Source organism: Panthera pardus, unplaced genomic scaffold (assembly GCF_024362965.1).
Source record: "Panthera pardus isolate Hobbes unplaced genomic scaffold, ASM2436296v1 HiC_scaffold_20, whole genome shotgun sequence".
Lineage (NCBI taxonomy): Eukaryota > Metazoa > Chordata > Mammalia > Carnivora > Felidae > Panthera > Panthera pardus.
The window spans coordinates 19030113-19044539 of NW_026526766.1; the positions used below are offsets into that span (position 1 = coordinate 19030113).

A 14427-nucleotide genomic window follows, 5' to 3' on the forward strand; every position below is an offset into this window, starting at 1 on the left:
CCAGTCATCCTCTGGGAAACTGTGGGTATCAGTCCTTGGACAAACCTCTAACCAAGTACTGAGTTTGTATTATCTTCACACAAGGTTTTAACATCACTCCACAATTAATGAGCCCAAAAGGGATGCAGAGATGAACAGAACATGATTCCCAATCTCAAAGAATCCTTAGTCTGAAGCAGAAGAGATGCATAATTAAAGAAGTATAATGTAGTACGGTAAATGTAAGGTATTATAGGTACACTGGAAAGAGTGCCTAACCCAAGGGAGGATGCAAGAGGGAGGTTGCCAAAGTTGGATACAGTACTGGACGGCTTATCGAAGATGCCTAAATGAAGTTATCTATTTATGAGCATAGAGGGAATTGCTGTCAAGATGTGCCAACAGGTGGAAAAAATTGGCAAAAATTGGCATGGGATACGCAGGAAACCACAGTCGATTAGGGAAGACAGATAAGGCGGCAAAGTATCAGAGTCAAGTTCAGGAAAGGCCAAAATGTTACCCTAACATCACCTGCACGGGCTTATTAAAAAATCAGATTCCTTTGCTATAGTAATTAGTAGATAGGGTTTTGGCCATCGGCCAGCATCCTAGTCAGACACCGGAGCTACCGAGGCACATACAGACAGACACCATCACGGGCCTTCATGAAGCTTCCATTCTGGACGAAGACAAGAAAGACGGCCAGGCAAGGAGAGAAAGGTAGAGTGGCGAGAAGTGTGTGTGTCAAGTCTAGGACTTGAAGGACTGTCGTCAATACCAGGCCAAAAGAGAGGAGGTCACTGTGATTGGGCCTGAATGAGCAAGCATCAGAACAGCAGACATGTTGCTGCCATCAACAGCCACAATGCTAGTTTAAAAAAATAAGTAACAGTCTGGTCTGGGAGGCCCAGGTGGCTCAGTTGGTTAAGCGTCTAACTTCAGCACTCGGGTCATGATCTCACAGTTTGTGAGTTCGAGTCCCACCGTCGGGTTCTGTGCTGACAGCTCAGAGCCTGGAGCCTGTGTCTCCCTCTCTCTCTCTGCCCCTCCCCTGCTTGTGCTCTCTCTCTCTCTCAAAAATCAATAAACATTATAATTTTTTTTAAACATTTATTCATTATTGAGAGACAGAGAGAGACAGAGCACGAGCATGGGAGGGGCAGATAGAGGGGGTGACACAGAATCCGAAGCAGGCTCCAGGCTCTGAGCTGTCAGCACAGAGCCCGATGTGGGGCTCGAACCCATGAGCAGTGAGATCATGACGAGCTGAAGTCGGACACCCAATCGGCTGAGCCACCCAGGAGCCCCAAACATTAAAAAAATTAAAAAAAAAAAAAGTCTGGTCTGTTTTAATGGGTGGATTTTTTAAAACACTACAACTATGATGTAGTTGAAATTTCTGATGTCATCCACGTGGAATTTTAAAAAGCAGTTTTTTGTTTTATTTTGGCACCATTTTTGAGAGCTGGAGGAAACAGACGTGAACGCAGCATTGCCTCTGAGGAGCTCAGAGTGAGCTGGGAGAGACAGCCCTGTAACAGCCTCACACCATGGGGACAGAGACATGCACTCATCAAGGCATGCGGCACATGCCCTGGGAACATGGCGGAATCACTGGGGACTTAAAGGCCACTGGGAAACCTTCACTCAGAGGACTGTACTTCAAGGGAAACAGAGACCATTAAATCTTTGAAAACCTAGGATTCTAAACGAGTTGTCCGTTTTCTCTTCTCTTGGGCCCAACTTTCACGGGAAGAGTATTTTTAGCTGGTGCCATTCATTTACTTCATACAAAAAATATGCATCAGGTGCCTACTCCTGCTGGGAGTTGGGTCCTTGCTCTGAGTTCCCTGGGTGGAAGGGACGAGTAGGCATTATCAGCCATTCACATTAACATTGGGTGGCAGAAATACCCGGAAGGAAGGAAGCAAAACTATCGCAAGCAGTTTTCCATAACGAAATTAAGGGAGGGCAATAGTGACTAGGGTCATTTCTAGCCAAATAGAAAAAATAAAAGCAAACCACTCCAGCTGCTGTAATGATGACCTGTCCCTTATAGATGAAAAGTTGGAGAGCATAATTCAAAAGGATAAGCTCTCTTCCCTTAAAACAAAGCCCGTTGTCTGGGGAGACTCAGACATTTGGACAACCAGAACCAGCCAGCTGCCTGGTCCAGCCTGGACTTTTCTCATTGAGTGAGGGAGTGAAGAAATCACCAGAAATAGCATCACTTGTTAGGGAAGATTCTTTCTCCAATCCTTTAAGCTTGTCATTACAAGAAAACTTTTTTTTTTTTTAAGGAATCAAGCATCTTAAAAGGTATTTCATGAATTCTGCCTCATCCTTCTGCCTATCTGACCCACAATTTATGTGAGGCATGTTCTTGCCAACAGATGTTCTCATGGTAATACGTGAGAGCTGCGGGACATGTGGATGCCAGCGTATGCAGGAAGGAGGGCCATTCATTCATTTTCTTCCTTCAAAAATAAGGACTAAAAATGTAAAACTTGGTATTATCCTCAGGAAGGCAGTGAGAACCTATCTGCAAACCACACATTCTGGAACATGGATTTCCTTATTTCAAGGCTGGTATATGTATCTTTCTGGTACTTTTTATTGTATCTGAAAAAAACTCCTACATTATATGAAATAAAACAGCCTATGTTGACACTGTATTCAGTGAGGATGCAAATAAAAACAAATGAAGGAGAAATGAGAACCAACACCACAGAAATACAAAATATTATAAGATAGTATTATAAAATGTAATATACTAACAAATTGGACCAGTTAGAAGAAATGAATAAATTTCTAAAAACAACTAACCTTCCAAAACTGAATCAGGAATAGAAAAATTTGAACAGAGTTATTCCTAGGAATAAAATTGAATCCGATATCAAAAAACTCCTAACAGAAGTCCAGGACCAGATGGCTTCATAGGTAAATTCCACCAAACATTTAAAGAAAAGTTAATATTATTCTCAAACTATTCCAAAAAACAGAAGACAAAGGAAAGCTTTCAAGTTCATCCTATTATTTGCATTACCCCAATACCAATACTAAATAAAGATACTACAAAAAAGGGAAAACTACAGATCAATGTCTCTGATGAACACAGGTATAAAAATCCTCAATGAAACACTAGCAAACAAAATCCAATAATACATTTAAAAAAATCATCACCATGATCAAGTGGGATTTATTCCAGGGATGCAAGAATAGTACAATATTCACAAATCTATCGACACGATAGGGCATATTAACAGGGAAAAGGTTAAAAACCATATGATCATCTTAATAGATGCAAAAAAGCATTTGACAAAGTACAACATCCATTCATGATAAAACGTTCGATAAAGTAGGGTTAGAGGGAACATATTTCAACATAATAAAAGGCCAAAGATAAAAAACCTACAGCTAAGATCATACTCAATGGTAAAAAACTGAGAGCTTTTCCCCTATAGTTAGGAAGAAGACAAGAACGTCCACTCTCACCACTTTTATTCAACATAGTATTGGAAGTTCTAGCCATAGCAACCAGACAAGGAAAAGAAATAAAATGAATCCAAATCGGCAAGGAAGAAGTATTTGCAGAAGACATGATACTATATACACAAAATCCTATAGGCTCCACCAAAAAACTACTAAAACTGATAAATGAATTCAGTAAAGTTGCAGGACACAAAATTAATATAGAGAAATCTGTTGCATTTCTATACACCAATAATATTAGAAGTAGCAGAAAGACAAATTAAGAAAACAATCCTATTTAGAATTGCACAAAAACAATAACATACCTAGGACTAAACTTAACCAAGGAGGTAAAAGACCTGTACTCTGAAAACTATAAAACATCGATGAAAGAAATTGAAGATGACACAAATGGAAAGACATCTCATGCTCATGGATTGGAAGAATAAATACTATTAAAATGTCCAAACTACCCAAAGCAATGTACAGATTTAACGTTATCCCTATCAAAATACCAACATTTTCCACAGAACTAGAACAAGTAATCCCATAATTTGTATGGAACCACAAAGGACCCCAAATAGCCAAAGCAATCTTGAAAAAAAACGAAGCTGGAGGTATCACAATCCTAGATTTCAAGATATACTACAAAGCTACAGTAATCAAAACAGTATGATACAGACACCATGAAAGACACATAGATCAAGTGAACAGAACAGAGACCCCAGAAATATACCCATGCTTATATGGTCAATTAATCTATGACAAAGGAGGGAAGAATGTACAATGGGGAAAAGACAGTCTGGTCTCTTCAAATGACTGAGAAAACTGAATAGCTATTGTGAAAAAAAAAAAAAAACTGGACCACTTTCTAACACCCTACACAAAAATAAGCTCAAAATGGATTAAAGACCTATATGTGAGACCGGAAACCATAGAAGTCCTAGAAAAAAAATGTAGGCAGTAATCTCTTTGACATCAGCCATTGTAACAGTTTTCTAGATATGTCTCCTCTGGCAAGGGAAACAAATATTAAACCACTGGAACTATATCAAAATAAAAGGCTTTTACACAGCAAAGAAAACATCAACAAAACAAAAAGGCAGCTTACTGAATAGGAGAAGATATTCTTAAATGACGTATCTGATAAGGGGCTAATGTCCAAAATATATAAAGAACTAATACAGCTCAATGCCAAGGAAACCCCAAATACTTCTATTTAAAAATGGCCAGAGGACCAGAAGAGACATATTTCTAAACAAGACATACAGATGGTTAACAGACAGGGGAAAAGATGCCCAACATCACTAACCATCAAGGGAAATGCAAATCAAAACCAAGATTTCAGAATAGCTAAAATTACACACACACACACACACACACACACACACACACACACACGAATATTACTCAGCCATTAAAAAGAATCAATGTTGCCATTTGCAACAACATGGACAACCTACAGGGTATAATGGTAAATGAAATAAGTCATTCAGCAAAAGACAAATACCTTATGATTTTCCTCTTATGTGGCATTTAAGAAACAAAATAAAGGAACAAAAAAAACCAGACTCAAACACAGAGAATAAACTGGTGGTTGCCAGAGGGGAGGTGGCGTGGGTGGGGCAGGGATGGGTGAAATAAAGGGGCTTAAAAACACATACATTTCCCTTTTTTAAAATTTATTTATTTTGAGAGAGACAGAGACAGTGTGTGCAGGGGAAGGGGAGAGAAAGAGGGAAACGGAGAGAATCCCAAGCAGGATTCCCTATCTTGGCTCTTGTAAATAATGCTGCAATAAATATAGGGGTGCATGTATCCTTTCAAATCAGTGTTACATTTTCTTTGGGTAAATACCCAGTAGTGGAATTACTGGATCATACGGTAATTCTATTTTTAATTTTTTGAGGAATCTCCATACTGTTTTTCACAGTGGCTGCACTAATCTGCATCTCTAGAGCACTGTCAGCACAGAGCCAGAGACACAGGGCTTGAACTCATGAAATTGTGAGATCGTGATCTGAACCCAAATCAAGAGTCTGATGCTTAACCAACTCCCATTTACCTTGATGAGCACTGAGTAATGTACAGAAACATACTGTATACCTGAAACTAATATAACACTGAATGTTAATTATACCTCAAAAATAATTACACTTTGATGTAGAGTCTCATTAACCAGGAAGTTAGTAATAAGAGTAAGAATAAAAGAAATAAGAATAAAAGTTTTTTTTTTAATTTTGGTGAAAAAAGTAACATGTTGAAGACATAGCAGAATAGGATTTTTTGCTTTTGAAGGTAGGTTACCCATATATTTTGTATCATCAGTAGGAGCCAACATTGCCCTCAGCTGAGGAAAAAAAGAAAAACACTGAGCTTTGGTGATGTGCCCAAAGCTATTAAGGATGTAAATGACAGGCAGGGCAGGAATTCAACTTTATGTCAGCTATTGTCTCATTCCAGTACACCAAGAGCTAACCTGACCTTGGAAAGAAAGACTTTTTTGTTTGGGGTAATTATTAACATTGTTAGGACTCTACACCCCAACTAATCCAAATCATAACGATCATGGTGATAATAAACCCTCAAGCCTCCCCACAGCTCAACAGGGAAGACTCAACAGGAAAGGCATTCCATGTCAACACAAAGCACAGATACAAAGGGACAGGGCAGAAGTTCTGGTCCCTGGGGCAAAGGGGGAGCCACTGCTCAACCACAATGGTCTCCCACACATACCATCATTCAGCCAGTATAAAAGGAAGGGAGGAAACTCAGAGGCACTTAAAATATAATCAGCATCATTCTTATCATCTTCAGCCTTTTTGCAGCTAAAGCCACCTCAATTATTTGAGTGATTTAAAAAACTCGAAGTTGGTTTCTCTAGTTTTTTTTTTTTAAGTCCTCTAACCTTAATAAATTATACACTCACACAAAAAAGCAAACAATTTCCTAACCAGACCCTGTACATGGCCAAGTTAAACGCACCACATATTTACTTCTAATCACAGATAGAAAGTGCCCAAATATTTTAGGATTTGATTTAGGCAAAACACAAAGTAACAGTAATGGCATGAAGCTATCTCACATTACTCTAGATCATTTTTAACTAAATCCAACAGTTTTAGGTGTCAAAAATCAAGAGCAAGTACAGGATATGAATGTCTCAAAGCTGCCTCAAAACTTCTGAGCTTCCAAAAAGAAGTGTCAATGAAAAAAAGAAAGGCAACTCTTCTGGCTTCCAAGGAACATGGTTTTTACTTTAAAGGTATGTTTATTGCTAAACACAGCTATGCACCTGCAGGCACACGTGCGCGCACACACACAAAACCTTTTAACAATTTGTTTCTATTGGATTCATTACTGTATACCGTTTGAGGCCCCCTCCCCCCCCCCAACAAAAACTTTTAATAAAGAGAAGCAGCTTTCTAGAATGTTTTGGCTCGGATAATATGCAGAGTTTATTAACCAGTTAATAAGAAAATCTACGTCTAAATTCAAAAATACCAGATGAACATGCCTCCCTTGGCAGGACTTCAATAAAAAACCTTGGGCGGCGGGAATACATGCCTTGGCACATGTTTATGGCATTCATTCATCAGTGGGGTAACTGGGAATTCAGAGAAGGCAGGTCTGAGGGCACCACTATCACACCAGTCACCTCTACCATCAGAAAATGAGGATGTAGCATTACCGAAGATCATTCTAGATTTTATTAAAGAGTTTGATCATGAGGGTGTTTCACACGTTCCCCTTTATATTTTAGAATGACAACAAAGTTGGATGCAACTCAAAAGACTCCAGGAAAATGTTTCACATATGTTGGATGGATGGCGTTCGAATCGACTGATGATCACATTCGTTTTGGGGATTGTAACTTTGTTGACATTTACCCTTTCCACGAGATTTTAAGAAGCATTGCTGGGGATGTGGTAGATTCACATCTTGCCTTGAGGTAGGGGAAAGAATGATTATTTCAATGGTCAAATCAATCTCATCACTACTCATTGGCTCCAAACATTCCTCATCTTCCAATCCAGGCTGAATGGGTAGTTGTGGGGTGGGCGGGGGGGGGGGGGGTGTTGTGGTGGAAGGGGTGAGGGGAGGGTGGTCCCCCGTGATGGTGATGAAGGAGAAACCCAGTTCTTACTCCGTCTTATTCTTTCTTCTTTTCCAAACTCTTAACATTTCAAGTTCTGATGATAACAATTTTCACACTAAAGTCAACATTGATTAATCAGAGAACTATTGGCATAAATGGAAAAACTCCAGCCCAGGATTTTGGTGGAGAGTTTCTTGTTGTTGTTGTGACACTAGCTAGAACTCCAAGTTCTTAGTAAGAAGAAAAATGTACCACACGATTTTTAATATCCAATGGACAAAGAAAGAAAGAGGCCGAATTTCACATTTGCCAGAGAACCAGCAACCCTGGGCTGCAGCCAAAATCTGAACATTGGCCTCCCTGTTCCCAGAAGCTCATGCAGAAGCTGACTTTTCAAACTGGATGAGGAAGTGGGACTGAAAAATATATTTAAACAGATGTTTTAAAAATTAGAAATTAAGAGGGTCTTAAAATACTTCAAGCTCTGAGAAACTCTTCTATTAAAAAAGTGACATAAATTTACCATTTTCATTTGACTGTGCCTGACTTCCTCACATGAGTCTTTAATAGATCCTTCTGGAACTTCATCCCTTTGCCTTCTGAGAATAAAGTTAAGCTGGAAGAGTTATATACAAAATGTAATGTCCTGTGACCCTGACCCATAAATACTACACTTCACTGCTTTAATGGGAAGTTGGATTTTTTTTTATTTATTCAGAGAGAGCACGCATGCAGGAGCATGCATGTGAGTGGGGGAGGGACAGAGAGAGAGCTAAGAGAAAGAATCCCAAGCAGGCTCCATGCTGTCAGAGCAGAGCCTGATGTGGGGCTCGATCCAATGAACTGTCAGATCATGACCTGAGCTGAAAGCAAGAGTTGGATGCTCAACCAACTGAGCCACCCAGGCACCCCTGAAGCAGGATATTTGATATTTCAGTTGTATACCTGGTGAATTACCATGTCAATAAATACAAGTATCTTATTAATGATGAGTAAAAAGATTTAACCACTTAATTTCCTAGTGTAATATCTCCACTTACAACATTGCAAGGTATTTTTTACTACAAATGGCATCTATACCTTGGGCATAGTACCAACCTAACCATCATCCCTGATTCTTTACTGATCAAAAAAGAAATGATCATTTCTTTGTAATAACAGGAAATGGAGGATAAGAAAGCACTGGTGACAGAACCTCCGGAGATTAAGATACAGCTCCTTCTTCTCCCTTCACCCCACCCCTGGAAGATCCCAGTATGAGGTAGTGCTAGGCTCCTGCAAAATTCAAAGGAAACAAACACTGAGCCTGCCCTGAAATAAAATAAGTCACCCGGAGATGCCACCATCACAAAACTCATCAAGGCAGCCCAGCTCAGCTGAACAAAACAAACATCCTCAGGGCTGGCCATTCGATTTACCTTTGGGTAGAGATTAATTGGGTCATCCCATGGAATAGATTACCAGAATTCTCCCTCCCCATTCTGGAAAGGTTGACAGGAAACCAGAACCCAGATTGAACACCTCAAATAATGTTAAGGTACTTATAGGAGCGGTTCTCAATTGTGGCTGCCTAATCAGAAGCACTGGGGAAGCTTCTAAAAGTCCATCTAGGGGCGCCTGGGTGGCTCAGTTGGTTGGGTGTTCGACCTCAGCACAGGTCATGATCTCACAGCTCATGAGTTCAAGCCCTGCGTCGGGCTTTGCGCTGACAGCTCAGAGTTGGAGCCTCCTTCAGATTCTGTGTCTCCCTTTCTCTCTGCCCCTCCCTCACTCTCACTCTCTCTCTCTCTCTCTCTCTCTCTCAAGAATAAATAAACATTAAAAAAAAGTTTAAAGTTGCCACATTCCAAAAACACTGAGTTCTGACTCTCTGGGGGTGGTACCCTAGCAGTAACCTCCCCACTCAAGGGGATTCCAATGTGCAGCCAAGACTGAGAAAGACTGTTTCCAACATCCTGAGAAACCTAGAAGTCAGGAGAGGGGGATGTGAGTGCCCAAACTCAAGGCACTGCAAGAAGGCAGTGACAAAGTCATCCTGCTACCCAGATGCAGGACCCGCAGACCTTCAAACAAAACTAGCAGAGGTCTTGTCAGGAAATTCAACACTCCTCCCCTGCTCCCAGTTCTGCCATTCAGCTGTGGTTGACAGGATGGCCCAAGCCCATCTTCTCAGCTGAACCTTGGAATTCAGCAAAAATAACCATGGAACAGTAAGATGCTTTTTGAAGGGAATTTCAGACCTTAATTAGGTTCTCAGAGTGGATGGCAGGCAAAACAGACCTCTTGTTGCTTAATTATTAACTCTCCTTTTTAAGATGTTGTTTTCGTTTTGTGATGAGCCCTTGCAATTATCTGTGCATAATGACATGCAAATATGAGGTGACCCCAGTGTTGTGATGAACTCCCATAAACAGTAAGGCAGGGTAGAAGCGGGAGTCAGCTGCCGAAGATCCTGAAGACCTTACTCTTTTCTCCAGGGATCAGTGACTATAAAGCAAAAAGGTTTTTGAGAAGCCAGGCAGAGTTCTCCTTTCCCCTTGGGAAACGCTCAATCTGCATCATTCATGCAGATTCTGCAGAACCTTTAGAAGGATAAAAAGCAATGCATTTCTTCACTGCAGGACAGGCCTAGAATGACAATGTCCCAAGTTGGACACATTACAAACAGCAAAAAAAAATATGAAGCTCTTCGGACTTCAGTGAAATCATCGCTAGTAAACATGAATCAGAAGCAGACTCCAATTTGGGAGCCCTGCCACTGAGCAGTGTTTATTCAAGAAGCCATAAATTCTACTCTGTGCTCATATGACACTCCTGAGAGACATTCATGAAAGTTAAGGCTTACCAACACAGTGAGCAAACACCTGTGCATCATTTCTTTAAAAAAATAAAAGGCGAGGTATAAGAAAATAATTTTCCAGGCTATATATCTTTTTTTTTTTTTTTTAACATGTATTCATTATTGAGAGACAGAGAGAGACAGAGCATGAGCAGGGGAGGGGCAGAGAGAGAGGGAGACACAGAATCCGAAGCAGGCTCCAGGCTCGTAGCGGTCAGCACAGAGCCTGAGTGGGGCTTGAACCTATGAACCGTGAGATCATGATGTGAGCCGAAGTTGGCCGCTTAAACGACTGAACCACTCAGGCACCCCCAGGCTACATATCTTAATTGAAAAACCATGTTGGCTAAAAAACAAAAGCTCAACTAAATTTCTGATAAATTTCCTTTCCTAAGGAGCCTGTCAAATAAATAGGCAAAGATTTTTAACAACCTAGCTGAGCAATAAAATCACTAACATTTAACATAAGACCCTCTAAAATCAGTTACTTCTCTTCTACATTTAAGAAAGTGCTTCCACCTCTGAAAAAAAACCCAAGAAAATGTAATTAAATAGTCCATAATAAGAAGTGAGGAAAGGAGTGCATGTTTGTAAAACTAAGAGTTACTTAAGGTTTTATTCATCTCCCTCCTAATTAATTCTTTGTTTCAAGTGACGCAATGCTTGGTAGAGAAAACGTGTACCGTGCTTTAAGTTTTATTTAGAGACAGCGAGAGTGGGGGAGGGGTAGAGAGAGAGGCAAACAGAGAATCCCAAGCTGGCTCTGAACCACAAGCGTTCCAGAGCCTGATACGGGCCTGGAAACCACGAAACTGTGAAATCATGACCTGAGCTGAAGTCAGATGCTTAATTGACTGAGCCACCCAGGTGACCCCATGCTTCTTTATTATTTAATACTATGAACACTCATCGTTTTATCATTTTGTGATCTGAGGATGGTACTTTGTTACAGTTTCTCATCTGGAATCAGGATTAGCCCACAGAAAAAAAGTATCTGAAAAACAATGAAGGGATGAAAATGACCTAAACAAACAGAAGAAATAATGAGTCCACTTTTGGTTTTTGACGCTGCCCCAATAATATTTCCGTATTGTATTTCTGTAGTGCCATTTCATTTGCAAAGCACTTCTTTTTGCTCGTGTTGGCTTATGATGTAGAAACAGCATGTGTTGTCCACATTTAACATTTGGGGAAGTGCAAAACCAGGGAGGTTATATGGCTTCCCCTAAGACTGGGTGTGGAGAACCACAGAGTGTGGATGAAATCCACTTGTGGCCTGTTTTCATATGGCCCATGGGTTAAGAATAGCATTTACATTTTGCAAATGGAGCTTCCAAGTGGGTCTACTCATTTGTTGACACCTCTCCTATGGGTGATTTTGCACAACAGCAGAGCAGGAAAGAGACTATATAGCCCTGAAAGCCAAAAATATTTACTTTCTGGCCCTTTACAGAAAGACTGCTGACTTCTGCCCCAGACCCACAGGGGAGCCATGAATAGAGCCCAGATTTTGGGGAACGAACCACCAGTGTTGTTTCTACTCAATCTTATGCCTCTTTGTAAAGCCTGTGATTCATCCCAGGCATTTGTATGAGGGATAAGAGGAAGTTTATGAAGCATAAATGTAGGTACTTGAAATAGAAAGAAGGCATTGAGAAGGGAGCCAGATGCAGCAAATGAAAAGGAGATAGGAGAGGAATTTGGCCCCAGCATAGACCACATCCAGAGCCTCACCTCATTTAGAGGATTTAAATGATGAGATTTGAAACCTTTTCAGTTGAGGTTGCGATTAGATTCAAGATTTTAAGTTCATGCTGGAATGGGTTCACTTTGGAGGGTATTGGAACAGGACGAATATATTTTGCATATGGGACTAACATGAATGGGGGGTGGGGCGCAGAGGGCAGACTGCACTGGGTTGAATTAAAATATCCCCTTGAAATTCATGCAAATCCCAAACTTCTCAGAAAGCAACTTTATTCGGAAATCTTTGTAGGTGTAATCAAGTTCTGATCCTACTTGGGATGAGGGTGGGCCCTAATCCAATGACTGGTGTCCTTAGAAGAAAAGGGAAATTTGGACACAAAAAGGAGAACGCCATGAGAACAGATTCACACAGGGGAGAACCCTGTGTGAGGACAGGCAGGGACTGCAATGGCATGTTTACAAGCCCAAAGGGTTCCTAGGATATCCAGCACCGCCCAAAGCTAGGAGAGAAGCCTGAAACAAATGTTTCCTCAGAGCCTCCAAGTGGAACCAATCAATGACGACTTCAGACTTGTAGCCTCCAGAACCAGGAGAGAATGTATTTCTGTTTTAAGCCACCCTGTTTGAGGTACTTTGTTACAGCAGCCCTGGGAACCTAATGCAGATTAGTGGTCAAGTGGACACGGCCTTATGAAGAAGGAGTAAGACCAAGAGAGAAAGAGGAAGTGGTCGAATGCCAAACCCCATAAAAATGTTTTTGCTTAAAACATAAACCCTTAGTACTTCTGGAAGACCTTGAGGGAAAACGACACAAAACCAAAACCCAGAGACGATGATTTTCAACCTGATTGGGTTTTAAAAACACATGTCGCCAAGGTAAATAGAATGAACTTACACTTGAGCTTTTCCTTCCCAGTAGACCTGTTTACAAGTCCATCCCTTAAATTCCAGGCTTCCCCCCATCACCCCACTATGAACGAGAAACAAAATGCATTTTCCAACAAAGGCAAATGGATTAACTAAAATCGTCACAAGGATGTTCCTGACATACTTCTTTTTTGAAATAATCCTAAATTTCCACGGGTGGCCTCATTTTCCAAATCCCTGGTACAGTGGATCCTTGAACGGCATCAGAGCTGGGACATCTACCCCTAAACAGTCAAAAACGTGCATATAACTTTTGACTTCCCCAAAACTTAACTACTAACAGACTGATATTGACCAGAAGCCTTACTGATAACATAAGCAGTTGATGAACACATATTTTGTAGGTTAGATGTGCTATACTCTGTATTCTTACAGGAAAGAAGCTAGAGGAAATGTGAGGAAAATCATAGGAGAAAATACATTTATAGTACTGTACTGTATTTATTGAAAATATCTCCATGTATATGGACTTGCACTGTTTAAACCTGCGTTGTTCAAGGGTCAACTGGATAAGTGATTAAAAAATAATTCTACACTTTCAATCAGATACAAAACCAGTGTATCATGGAATCATCACAGTCACCTCTAGAAGCTTCCAATGGCTCAGTGTGTAACCTCTTACACTGCTTGGCACCAGATACACTAAAGGCTAATTCTCCACCCCACCCCCACATACACACATTTTTCAGCACAACGTTCTTGAAGGTTGAAGCAAGACCCATTCCTTCATTTCTTCAAAAGTGCAAGGAAAGGGTGGTAAAGGCGTGAGGTTGCAGACATCACGTAAAGTCAAGTCAAAACTTGGGTGCATGCTATGTTCCTATGTAACTTGGTCACTGAGTGATAAAAATTTAGATTGATTGCTCTGAAACTCTTCGTATATCACGTATAAAATATACATGAATGTAGGTGCTACAAGTTTGTGATAAAGTTGTTGTTGGGGTCCATCCTAAAGCCTATGCAATGCTGGCATTGTAGCAGCTAAATTCTTTTTAGTAGACCCACAAAAGACTCATCTTAGAATATTCCTTTATCATGTCATGTTGTATCTTGGTATTAATTATTTTATTTATTTCATTTCATTTAAGGAGGCTTCATACCCAGTATGGAGCCCAACCTGGGCCTTGAAATCATGACCTTAGATCAAGACCTGAACTGAGATCAAGAGTTGGACACTTAACTGCCTGAGCCACCTTGGCGTCTCCCTCAGTATCAATTATTTTAAATAAACTATTTCCTCTCTATTTTCTTTTTTTTTTTTAATTTTTTTTTTAACGTTTTTTATTCATTTTTGAGACAGAGAGAGACAGAGCATGAATGGGGGAGGGTCAGAGAGAGGGAGACACAGAATCTGAAACAGGCTCCGGGCTCTGAGCTGTCAGTACAGGGGCCCGATGCGGGGCTC

At 40.5% G+C, this 14427-nt stretch overlaps 1 protein-coding gene across 2 annotated transcripts in view; it reads right to left on the bottom strand.

Moving 5' to 3' along the window:
- GNA14 (G protein subunit alpha 14) overlaps positions 1-14427 on the bottom strand; it is a 202360-nt gene that overhangs the window by 73997 nt on the left and 113936 nt on the right. The window lies entirely within an intron of this gene.